This window comes from Gadus macrocephalus, chromosome 14 (assembly GCF_031168955.1).
Source record: "Gadus macrocephalus chromosome 14, ASM3116895v1".
NCBI classification, from domain to species: Eukaryota; Metazoa; Chordata; class Actinopteri; order Gadiformes; family Gadidae; genus Gadus; species Gadus macrocephalus.
In genome coordinates this window covers 4,625,463-4,638,424 of record NC_082395.1, presented here as the reverse complement: position 1 = coordinate 4,638,424, position 12,962 = coordinate 4,625,463, and positions in this window count along the sequence as shown.

The window sequence follows — 12,962 nt, the reverse complement described above, 5'->3', positions numbered from 1 at the left end:
CTATCTCTCACTATAAGCAATGAGCAGGGCTAACACACTGCACGGCCCTCCCAAGGTGAACACATACCAGGGACAAACAACACCCTTCATAACCATGCATATATATACTGTAGTTAAAACGACCAGCCTGAATTGATGCATGGGCACACCTTGGAAGGTATTTTAGGCTCCCTTCGTGCCAAGTTTAGCGCGCGCGTATGTATATTTTAGAAGCCCGTCCTCACCTAGCCTGGGGGAGGTGATGGTGTTCACGTTGATCTTCTCGTTGCAGGCGCCCTGGTGGCAGGGCCTGTAGTTGGGGAGCCTGAGTGGCGGCGGGCAGTCGTTTCCATGACGACCCGTTACTTTGTGCATACACTGGACCACGCGCGACTGCAGGCCTTTGCCGCAGGAGGAGGAGCACTGTGGGGAGGAGAGCAGGGCAGGGTTTAGGCGTTGCCCTTCGCTGTTTCTCCCCCGAGGTACGTTGAACAACACTACGGTGGAGTGCTACCCGTTTTATTTCATTGTTACGGGCTTTTTCGTGCCTTTTGCAGTTGAACACTGATGAGATACAGGAGAGCGGGTTGGAGATGAGAGGGAATGACATGTTGCTGTAGTACCACGGCTGGGAATCTAACCTGGTTCCCTACAGGCCTATTGCCCGATTTTCTTTTTCACATTTTACTGTGTAGCTGAATTGTCCAATTGATATTGCACAAAACACGGCCAGGGTCAGGGGATCGAATCCACCTGGGGACATTGTATTCACGGAATTGCAAAATGCTTTGGATAAAAGACACATACAATTATTTCGGTGTGTGTGTGTGTGTGTGTGTGTGTGTGTGCGCGTGAGTGCGTGCGTGCCTGTGTGTGCGTGTGTTTTCTTTGTGCGTGCAAGGACCGCCTGTTGTAAACACGGCTTACTCCGAGCTCCAAACAACATCACTCACCGCTAACCTGAAGTGGGTTCGCCCTGGGTCGATGTGACACTGTGCGCAGCGTCCAACTGTCATAATGGGAGGCCTTTCACAGTCCGCACACGTGTTGTTAGAAAGCACACCGACGGACTCCGGCGTGCACTGACCTCTGCGTACCTCTGCGTGTTCACCTGAGAGCCCCCCTCCCGCACCAAACAGCGCCGGTCTGTTCCTGTTTGGGGGGCGGCGACCTCTAGGCCCCGCCCCTACATCACAACAACGCTGATGGATTCGAGAACCTTGAAGGGGTTTTGTAAAGTCGACGTGACCTCTCACACAAAAAAGGCCTTTTTCCAGCCAGTGAGTTTCAACAGGGGTGCTTGTTTCTCTGTGACTTGTCGGTGTGAGGGAGAAGGAGCAGCAAAGGAAATGTGGAGGACATTTGTTGACTTTGGTTTACTCTCCTTTGTCTCCCTCGATAAACAATGAATCTGGTCTCCAGAATCTCAACCGACTGAACTCGGGTCAAATGAGGACACTCACTGTTAGAAAGATGTTTATGAATATGTCTCTCAAAGAGGAGAGGTTTGTGGGGCCGTTCACTCTCGCTATCGACTTGTTTCTAAGAATATGTGGTTGATTATAATTTGGTCGGAACCTGCTGGAACAACGTGTTTAGAGAACAGCGCGTACAACACATCCTCAGTCCAGCACAGGGAAATTAAGGCTTCAGGTCAACACACCAAAGGATATAGCTTTGGCTGAACACACAAATAATAATTATATTTTCATTATGAGACATTTGTTTTCCGTTTGCTCAAGCTATCAATTGTTTGTATGGATGCCAGCCGTGAGCTTTCAACCGTACTGCTATTTCAAGTGGTAGGAGATGATATTCACATGTTGCAATCCAAAGCAGGCCAAAGAAACTGAAGCGAGATGAAAGGTAATAAACAGGAAAGCAGGGAGAAATAGCACAACGTTTAACAAATAGATTGAAGCTCCGCACAGACGGACAGGAAGACAGCGAGACAAGTCCCAAATTCCCCAGAAGCAGCTTGTAAGCCACACTTTCTGTTTTTATTCAAGCTGCTAAGTGAAGCAGTCACCTGAGACTGACCTTTGACTTGCCATCAGCCACAAGAAAATAGCAACGCTCTGTGGCTTAACACCATTGATAATTGGCCTGTTTCTCACACACAGACAAAGCCACTCACAGGCAGACACAGACACAAAGACACACAGACACACACCAAATGTTCTTGGCTCAGTTGTGACTCATTTCTCCTGTTGCTGTAATCTAGGCCAAGCTAGAATGTGCATGTGTGCTTGTGTCTGTGTACGTGTGTCTGTGTGTCTGTGTGCGTATGTGTGTGCAAGTGCGTGTGAAGATATAGACAGAAGTAGGCTGCCGTGTGTTAATCAGTCCTTTTGCCCCACTAACTATAACATCTGTTAGTCACACATACTTTATAATAATCTGACTACAAAAGAGACTGCAGATCTAGAAGGACTCAGGCCGATGCTGTGCTATCCTTCACCTGATGGATCTTCAAGATGAACTTGTTTGGGAAAGTTTCTCGGCAGGTATGAGCACAAGCTGGCGAGCCGGTCATCATCACACACCTCATCAAACACACACACACGCGCGCGCGCGCGCGCGGACAGAGACGTGACTTTAGAAAGACGTCAGGCAACGGGCAGTCAAGACGCTCGTCACTCAGAAGAGACGCTGACAGCGTCGTGGCATTTTCCTGCGATAAAGTTCAATCGCATGACATGAAATGAGACTCCTTAATTTCCTCCAATCCGTCTGTGCCTCTTTTGGTTGTAAAATCAAAAAGAAACTGCTTTTCACCGCATATATCATACGGACCTGTCTCTGAGGGCCGGCGACAGCTGTCCACGGCACAGTCTCAGGTTTTTATTAGGCTCTTGCTTGGGCTTTGAAAAAAAAGAAAAGTGGTGAGCTCTATGGTCAGGGCAACACGAGGGGGACAGTCTTCTATTAGAAGTAGTGGTGTTAAGGGGGTGGGTGGTGTTAGTGGTGGTGGTGTTGGTGTTAGTGGTGGTAAAGTTAGTGGTGGTGACAGTGGTAGAGATCGTGACGCAGGTGGTGGTGATTGTGATCCTCAGCAATTTTCAAGAAAAAGGTGCACTTGTACCCACACCCCCGTGCCCCCTCAAAAGCTCTCTTCTCATCTGGAGTAGCCATCAGCGGATCAAAGCAGAACATCCCAAAGTTGTGCGGGATAAGGGGAGAGGGGGGTTAGAGAGGAGGCAAGACATTAAGAAAGGCAGAGAAACAAAGAGAGACAGACATAAAAAGAGGCAGAGAGACAGAGTGACAGAGATTGAAAGAGAGAGAGAGAGAGAGAGAGAGAGAGAGAGAAGAGAGAGAGAGAGAGAGAGAGAGAGAGAGAGAGAGAGAGAGAGAAAGAGAGAGAGAGAGAGAGAGAGAGAGAGAGAGAGAGAGAGGAGAGAGAGAGAGATGAGAGAGAGAGAGAGGAGAGAAAGAGGGAGAGAGAGCATTAGAGTGTGAGAGAGAGAGAGAGAGAGAGAGAGAGAGAGAGAGAGAGAGAGAGAGAGAGAGAGAGACGGACATTAAGACGCAGAGAGAGAAAGAGGGAGAGATAGCATTAGAGTGAGAGAGTGAGAGTGAGAGTGAGAGTGAGAGAGAGAGCAGTTACAATGGAGTGGTATTAAAACTGGAAAGCTGATAGCTGGCGGTGCTGGATCTGGTTTTTAAAGGTCCATTGGGTGCTAACCTGCCCCAGCTGACATATTTCATAGGGTGCAGGTGCCTCCCCAGGCCTTGATGTGGTGATGTATGCTTGTCTTGCGATGTAGTGCTCAAAGGAAGAGTGAAAGCAAAGGGTTGAACAGAAGCCAGATGTGCAGCTAGCTAGTTTCCCAGCTTGTTCCCACCTGGCCCGGTACAGCACTCACATCCATCTCCGTTTACTTTGTCACTCTGTAAAACAGCTCTGATGCGTATGAGTTGGCATAATGAAGGAGGAAAAACCTGCTTAGTCAACTATGTGAGGAAGCACTCAACTTGGAAATGAGTTGTACATTCATCCTACCAACCTATCTACCATAGGAAGTGTTATTTTGTCAATCCTAAATTTAAATATTATTCAATACACTATTATTATTTAAGTCAAGCAACTTCCAGTGAACTGCCCATGGCCTCTATAGGGCAAGCGTTTCGAAAGAAAAACTAAGCACGAAGGGGCCTGAAAAATCCCTGTGCTGTGCCTATTCTCCTTACGGTAAGTCCTAGGCCGTGCATTTCTATTTTATTTCTATTACATTGCCAAGGAGCAATGCCTCAGTCTCGGAAATTATAAAAACAAGGGATGTGCGGGCGAATTTGCAACCTGTGTGTGTGTGTGTGTGTGTGTGTGTGTGTGTGTGTGTGTGTGTGTGTGTGTGTGTGTGTGTGTGTGTGTGTGTGTGTGTGTGTGTGTGTGTGTGTGTGTGTGTGTGTGTGCATTTCAAGCGGGGATCTCTCGTAAGCCCACCCATCCCCCTGCGTGTAAACAGGCCGGGGCAGTTGTGGGCGCGTTGTGCCCTCTGTGTATACAGATGAGCGTTTCAATGTAGATACAATCAAAATCCCCCAAAAACGATCACAGAAGGCAAGTCGTTCTCTTGTGTAAACATAGTCTGGGAACCAAACGAATCCCGCAAGCTCATGTTTCATTTGGTCTGCAGATAAGGTCTGGTTCCTCTCCGACCTATCACAGCCATTTATCTAACATGAGGCTGGATAAATACAATAACAGTGCAGGCATGCCATAGAGGCATTTTCAACAACAACAACAAAGATGGCTGCCGCTAGAACGGTTGATTAAGCTATTACGCTTTCAAGACAGTGTTAAACGAAATGACGGAAATGGACGGAATCTTTTTCAACAGACGACTTCGCAAAGCTTTCGCTGAGAAAAAACATGTTTTTTCGTCGCTCGGTCACCCGTTGCCGTTGCTATGATTGGCTGTAGGCCTATCCAATTGCGTCCACAGGCATTTTGGTCTGCGCCAATTGGTGACGCCCTTTTAAAAATCTACGAATAACAGTTTGGCAATTTCTTGCAATATCGATGCCAGGCTACTGCAAACAGGGCCTCTGTGTGTATGTATTGCGCATGTGTGACCCCCCCGTCCCCCCCTAACTTGGAGTAGGGCTGCTCGATTATGGGAAAAATCATAATCACGATTATTTTGGTCAATATTGAAATCACAATTATTCAAACCATTATTTTTGAGTTTAAAAACATCTTGCATTTATTCAGCATGTCTCTCCGAATTATTTTTTTGTAACTGAGAACTTAAAAAAATACACAAAATGGTCAAAAAGAAAATGATCCAATCTAAAATGATAAACAGATATGTATCCAGCTGTTCTGCCCTTTCGAAAAACTCGATTATGTTAATTTTGTGATCGTTTGACGTTAAAATCGAAATCGCGATCAAAATTCGATCAACCGCCCAGCCCTACCTTGGACCAGTCGCCGGTCTTCCACTCGTAGCACTTGGAGTATTCCTCGCAGGGCTCCTGCTGAGCCGGCTGGGAGTGGGGGTCGCAGAGACCCTGGGGGTTGGTGCAGGACACGGAGCGCGTGCGGACCCCTGTCCGCAGTCTGACGAGCACTGAGGGGTACACAACGAGAAGAGCGTGAAGAGGGGGACCGTATGTACACACCAGCTACGACATCCAATCGTTTGAAGAAGGCCTTTAATCTTTCGCTATTTTTCATTGACACGAGACGATCCAAACACAAACCCCTACCCCAGTCTGAGTGTGTGTGTGTGTGTGTGTGTGTGTGTGTGTGTGTGCGTGCGTGCGTGCGTGCGTGCGTGCGTGCGTGCGTGCGTGCGTGCGTGCGTGCGTGCGTGCGTGCGTGCGTGCGTGCGTGCGTGCGTGCGTGTGTAGTGCGCGTGCCTGTCTGACGGAGATCCAATGGGATCAAAGCGTTGGTGCTCAGCGGGGAACGTGAACACCTTGAGAGCGATATATATATACACAGAGCACGCCGACCCTCTCGAGATTATTTATTACCTCACTTGTCCGGCACCTGCAAGGAATTGGACGTGCGAATACATCTCCGTCTGGTTGCTTGTGTACCGAGTGTCACGGCTGCTTGTGATCGCCGTGTGCGTGTATACGTGCTGCTGGGGTTATTCGGTTTACTGTAACCTTTTGCATCGTATCGTCGGGTGGAAGAGTATGGAATGTAGAAGACGAGGTGAAGCGCGATCGAGAGGTGAAAGAGGAAGAGGAAGAGGAGGCGTGAAGGCTAGACAGCAGAGGATAGATGAGGAGAAGGGAGGGAGGGAGGGAGGGAGGGAGGGAGGGAGGTAGAGCAGGGAGGAAGAGGAGGCGTGAAGGCTAGACAGCAGAGACTGGATGGGGAGAGTGGAGGGAGGGAGGGTTAGCGCGGGGAGAGGGGGGGATGAGTGATTTATGAGAGCGAAGAAGCCTTTTGGTTATTATCCCCACTAGCACAAAAAAGACTATTGCAAAAGAAGACGAAGGCAGAGGCTAGGAAATGTGTCCACAACAGATACGGTATGTTCCGCCGAAACCGGGTGCATGCAAGCACAGAACCAGCAGCACATGTTGCGCTGGGTTAGCTCACTGATTTAATATCCCAATGTGTTAGCCGTCCAATATGCTAAGGTAATGGTGCTAGATGTTTTCAGGGGACCAAGGCTGATTCTTAACGTTTCTAGAGTAATTTATGGTCATCTCATGCTCAAACGACTTTACTGCCACACTTTACTGCTACACTGACCACAGCGTCTAGACACATAAGTTTAAGGTTTGCGTCGGCATCTGCACAAATCATCACAGTTGCAGTACAATATGAATTATATTACAGATTAGGTTCTAATAGTTCTAAAAACAAACGTAATGTATGTTGAGCGGTGGAGTTAAATCATCATGTGCAGACCCCCGGGGACAGACAGACGGACAGGCAGACAGATGGGCACAGAGGGATGGACGGACGGGAAGACAGCCAGCCATCAGACAACAATGGACACAGAAGGACAGAAAGACAGACGGACAGACAGCAGGCAGACAGACCGACCCGACCCACCGACTGACAGAGAGGAAAACACGGTATAATCAAGCAGATGCTCAAACCCTGCCACCCCACTGTCTTCTAACAAAACATGAATCACTCCCTTTCCCTCCACCAATCTCCTGTGTGCGCTACGACCTGCTGACGGCGACAGGCAACCGATGGGGGCTTAACAAGGACCACACGCGTGCGTCCGTCCTCCCACCCACCTTGGACCACTCGGACGCCTCCCAGACGGTGAGGCAGAGGCGGCCCTCGCAGCCCTGCAGCACGGGGGGTTTCCCCCCCTGGCAGTACGTCTCCTTGGTGTGGATGAGCGAGCCGTTCTGGAGCTGGTACATGCAGGCCACCTCGCGCCGCTGGAAGCCCCGCTCACACGTCACCGAGCAGGCCCCCCACTCCCCGGCCACCCACCTGGAACAGAGGCACGGACATGAGACCACGGGTGGGGGGAGGGGGGGGGGAGACATCAGACCACAGGGAGGGTGAAGAGGTACAGACATCAGACCACAGGGATGGGAAAGAGGTACAGACATCAGACCACAGGGAGGGGAAAGAGGTACAGACATTAGACCACAGGGAGGGGGTGTAGAGGTACAGACATTAGACCAAGTGGAGGGTGAAGAGGTACAGACATCAGGCCACTGTGGGGGGGGAAAGAGGCACAGGAGAGAGAGACGCAGGGACAGCTGCTGCAGTACCTCTGGTTTACAGAGAGGGTGGATGGTTTTATTTAGACTGATGCGTTAAACTTTTCTGTCCACTGTTCGTCTCTCAGGACTATCATATTAGAGTGCTTTGCGATGCTAAAATACTGTTGCTGTTTATTGTCCTTAGACCTTCAACACAGTGAGAGACAAATGTTCTAGTTTTGGTAAAATAGTACATAGTTCTGGATGTCAATCTCCAGGATAGAATAAGTGATCGGGTGACGCTTTCAGGATTCAGAACCCGATTCTCGTCCATTCCTCCAACCACGATTAGAAAGCCATGTCCAATTTCCGAATATGGATATTTGACAGAATAATCACAGCCTAAACCCATGGACGTGAAATTCATGTTTTCTTTTAGATAGCAGCCATTTAAACACATTTTATAAAGAGATGTGTGATTCTTTGATGTCCTTGTTTGCTTTCTCTCCACCTCACATCACTTTAATCTAGGCTAATGACCTCTCACCACCCCACTCCTCTCCACTCTGCACCGCTTTCATCCCTCCTCCTTCCCCTCCTCCCTCCTCTCCTCCCCTCCTCTCATCCCCTCCTCCTCTTCCTCCCTCGCCGCCCTGACTCCTCTCCAACTGTCAACCTTTTCTTCTCCACCTCCTCCTCCCAATCCCCTGACCACTCCTCTCCTTTCCTCCTACCTCTCCCCCCACTCCTCTCCTTTCCTCCCTACCTCTCCCCCCCTCCTCTCCTTTTCATCTCCTCTCCTCTTCCACCCCCACTCCATTCTTCTCCAACTCTTCCTCCCTCCACAGTCCCCACTCCTCTCCTTTCCTCTTTGCCCTCCACACCTTTATTCTCCAGCCTTCCCACCCTCCTCTCCTTTCCTCTCCACTCTCCTCTCCTCTCCACCCCGCCTCCCTTTTCCCTCCCCACCCCTTCCTCCCCACCCTTCTTTTCTTTTCCACTCCACCCTCGCCTTTCATCTCATCTCGTACTCCCTCCAACTCTCCATCCCGCCACTCCTCAGCATCGGTCCACGATTCCGCGTCACCCCCCTTGACTCCTCCCCACTCCTCCTCTACTATTCAATCCACCCATCCACTCCTCCACTCTCTCTTTCTCTGTCTCTGTATCCCGTCCTGCGTCCGTCTGGCAGCCCGTCCTTCTCGTTGCCCCTGTGGCCCCCTGTGGTTCGGCCAGGCGCCCTCTCCCTCTCTGCTCCTTCCTCTACCTCCACGGTTTGCTTCCATCCACCCATGCTCCATCACTTCTCCCTCCAGAGGGAAGCTGGCTGAGAGCCAGTGATCGTGCACCCCCCCCCCCCCCCCCCCCCCCCCCCCCCCCCCCCCCAACACAACAGCTTTATGAGATGTGTACATGGAGGAACAAAAGTCTGGGAACAGATACAGAGAGATTAGGAGAGAGAGAGAGAGAGAGAGAGAGAGAGAGAGAGAGAGAGAGAGAGAGAGAGAGAGAGAGAGAGAGAGAGAGAGAGTGTCTCGGGGGGAGAGAGAGAGAGAAAGAGAGAGAGAGAGAGAGGAGAGGAAGAGAGAGAGAGAGAGAGAGAGAGAGAGAGATGGTCGGGGGGAGAGAGAGAGAGAGAGAGAGAGAGAGAGAGAGAGAGAGAGAGAGAGAGAGAGAGAGAGAGAGAGAGAGAGAGAGAGAGAGAGAGAGAGAGAGAGAGAGACAGAGGTGGGTCAATGTTCGATCATAAGACTTCAACGAAGGAAGAAACTGATGAGTTCACACACACACACACACACACACACACACACACACACACACACACACACACACACACGTACAGACGCATGTCTAAACACACAAAGCTATCCAGACGGAAGGACCCGAGGCCCAGTGTAGGAGCAGGGATGGCAGTGAGTGAGACGTCTCTGCAGCGTGCTTCCTCCCAGGCCTGATAAAACACTCCCCAGCTTCACCTTTTATGATGAAATAGTCCCCCTCGGGTCGCATTGACATGGCAGTTAGAAACTCAAGAAAGTGAATGCGAACACTAAAGCCTCGCCTGCTTCGTCTACATTCCCTCTTTCACAACGTTGTAACACTGCAACAGGACATCTGTAAACCGCATCCAGGGCAGAGATCCCTCTTTGATCCCCCGCGCCAAGTGCACAGTATCCCAACCCAGAGAGAAAGGGGGATTTGAGACTGGTCTCCTGGTGTGGCGAGGTGGAAACACGGCTTCTGGGTTGACGGACGTCGGAGACAGGCATGGGCAGAGTCTCTGCTGTGCATTCCTCTTAAAACTGTACACACACGCACGTGCGCAGACATTTGAAGATGTGTACCACTGCAAGGTCTAACTTGGAGAACTCGCTATGACAATAACGTCTTTGTACTATTGTAAATAAAACTATTATTATTTATAGAATTATTTTGTAAAAATTCTGGCAACAAAAAACTAATCTCTGCTTGTCAGCCTGGCGGCCACCTGATTAATCAGGGTGCAGTGTGCATCGATTCTTGCACGCACGCACGTGTGTGTGCGTGCGTGAGTGCATTCGTGTGTGTGTACGTGTGTGTGTGCGTGTGTTTGTGTGTGTGCGTGTGTATGTGTGTGTGTGTGTGCGTGTGTGTGTGTGTGTTTGTGTGTGTGCGTGTGTATGTGTGTGTGTGTATGTGTGTGTGCGTGTGTACGTGTGTGTGTGCGTGCGTGCGTGCGTGCGTGTGTGGGAGACTCACCGGTACTGGCAGGGGTGCGTGTTGCACACTCGCACCTGAGGGAGCGGCTGGTTCTGGGGCTGGCAGTGGCTGCCGTTCACCAGCTCCATGCTCTTATTGGCTATCCTCATGCAGGACACCACCGTCCTCCTCTCGCCTACACACACACAGACACACACACGCACGCACGCACGCACACACACACACACACACACACACACACACGACACACACACACACATACACACACACGTAAACACACACACGCAACACATGTACACACACACACACACGTGAACACACACACACACACACACACACGACACACGACACACACACACAATCGCACACACACACACACACACACACACACACACACACACACACACACACACACACACACACACACACACACACACACACACACACACACACACACACACAGAGAGAACAATGTCACAAATGCGACACACTAACGGCCCCATCACATACTTAAAAGCAGAACAAAATGTGAGCCAAAGTGCAAAGGTCGGTAGGAAGTGACCCCATATTATAAGCTACTGTCCCACCCAGTTCTCTGTGCGAGGGTCTGGCGTGCGTCCAGGAGACCGAGGGCCTCTTAAAGAAGGAAGAGGAGGGGGAGGGGGAGAAGGCTCACAGCCAGGAGCCTTTGTGGTCGTTAGCTCCAATTAACAGAGTTTTATTTGGGAGCTGCCCCCTGTGTTAAAGCGGGCCTCTGATCTCTGACTCAGTTCACCGGAGGGTCACACAGGAGGGCATCCGTATCAGCAGCCCCGGGCCGGCGTTGCGTAATAACCCCCCGCTCCCCATCCCATGTGCGTGTGCCGTCACAAAGGGCTTTTGTTTTTTCTACCTCGGCCCCGTGCCTTTATGGTCAGGGCCGAGGAGACGAGGCAGGACAGTGGAGGGGAGAGGGCAGGGGAGTTATGCATAGCATGGGCGCAGAGGTCGGAATGGAGCCCGGGTCGCGGTGAGGCGTATTGCTTAGCATGGTGAGGGCGCCGGCGCGCACAGCCAGCCAGTCGACGGGAAAGGGCGTTGAGGGAGACGGCTATAGAAACACAGCTAAGCGTAGCGCTTAGCGTTCGGGATTTAGCTGTGCGGGTTCTTGCGGTGCTTGTTGTGTCTTCTCCAGCTGCTAATCTCTCTCGTGATTATCCTGGAAGACTCGTGTGTGTGTGTGTGTGTGTGTGTGTGTGTGTGTGTGTGTGTGTGTGTGTGTGTGTGTGCGTGCGTGTTTGTTTGGTGTGCGATGGCTCCTTCTAAGATTCTGTGTTCTTTCACAGGTTTCAATATGTTTCCGTTCTGTCTCACTCTGTAAGACGGGATGGGGTCGGCTTAGCTCAAGAGGTAGAGCGGGTTGACATTTAACTGTAAGGTTTCTGGTTCAATCCCCGGCTCCTCCTAGCTAGAGTGTCGAGGTGTCCCTGAGCAAGACGCCTAACCCCAAACTGCTCCTGACGAGCTGGCTGTAGCCTTGCATGGTGGACTCCACCGTGTATGTGTGTACGAACCGCTGTAAGTCGCGTCTGATAAAAGAGTCTGCTAAATGTCCTAAATGTAATGTTGTGGTGCTCCATGACAAAGCTACTGGTGCACACGGGCATAAACATGTAACGAGATGTGACCACGGCCTGTCTCATGGCGGTGACGAGGCAAGGGGCTCTGTTGTGGGGGCTTTGAACCAGAACGCGCGGGCCGTACACAGCCTTGACCGCATCGTGCTCTGCTCTGAGAGAGGAGAGAGATATGAGTCACACAGAGGTAACATCAGGCCATACTTGTTGTTTTTCATTCTTAAAGTGTGAGCTTACAGGAAGAACACACACACACACACACAACCATCTAGCACACTTCCCCTTGGATTCCCACGGTCCCCTCGAAAACAGGGGCTACACAAAAGAATGACCTGAAACGTTGCCGTGGAGACGGTGAAAAGGAGGTGCAAGGACTGTATTTTTGCAGAGTAGGACACATACGAAAATCTCAACTCAAAAGCCTCTTTGGTGGTGTTGACGAATAGAGAAATATTACGGTGAACGCACACTCACACACACACACCCAGACACTATCACAACAGTAACCTGATACACATACTAATAGCAGTTGGTTGACGTTGCCTTAGCAGATGCTAACAAACCCTTCCCTCACCTCAGCAGCCTCATATTGAAACCCGTCCCAACACATCTGCTCATAGAGGAAGCCATTATGTATTTCCAATGATCATTCAGCTCAGCTAATTCCCTGAACGCATAAAGAGCTGAGGTCGTGCTGGTGCAATCAACAGCCTCTCACTCCTCCTGAGTAAGCAGTGTGCGAGGTCTTCAAAGTGGTGCCTTTGAGAATCTGAATACAAATCACAGACACCAGGGCTTCAGCAGTGTGTGTGTGTGTGTGTGTGTCTCAATGTGCATGTTTACGTTGTGTCAGTGTGTATGCGTGTGTGTTGCCAAGCCGCTATTGTAAGTAATAATTATGTGTTGCCTGGTTAAATAAAGATTACAGAATAAATACATTAATAAATAAGTGTCTGCATTTTGCATCAGTGTGTGTATAAGTTCACGCCTGCCGGTGTAGTTTGTGTTTGGCCAAGTGTGTGT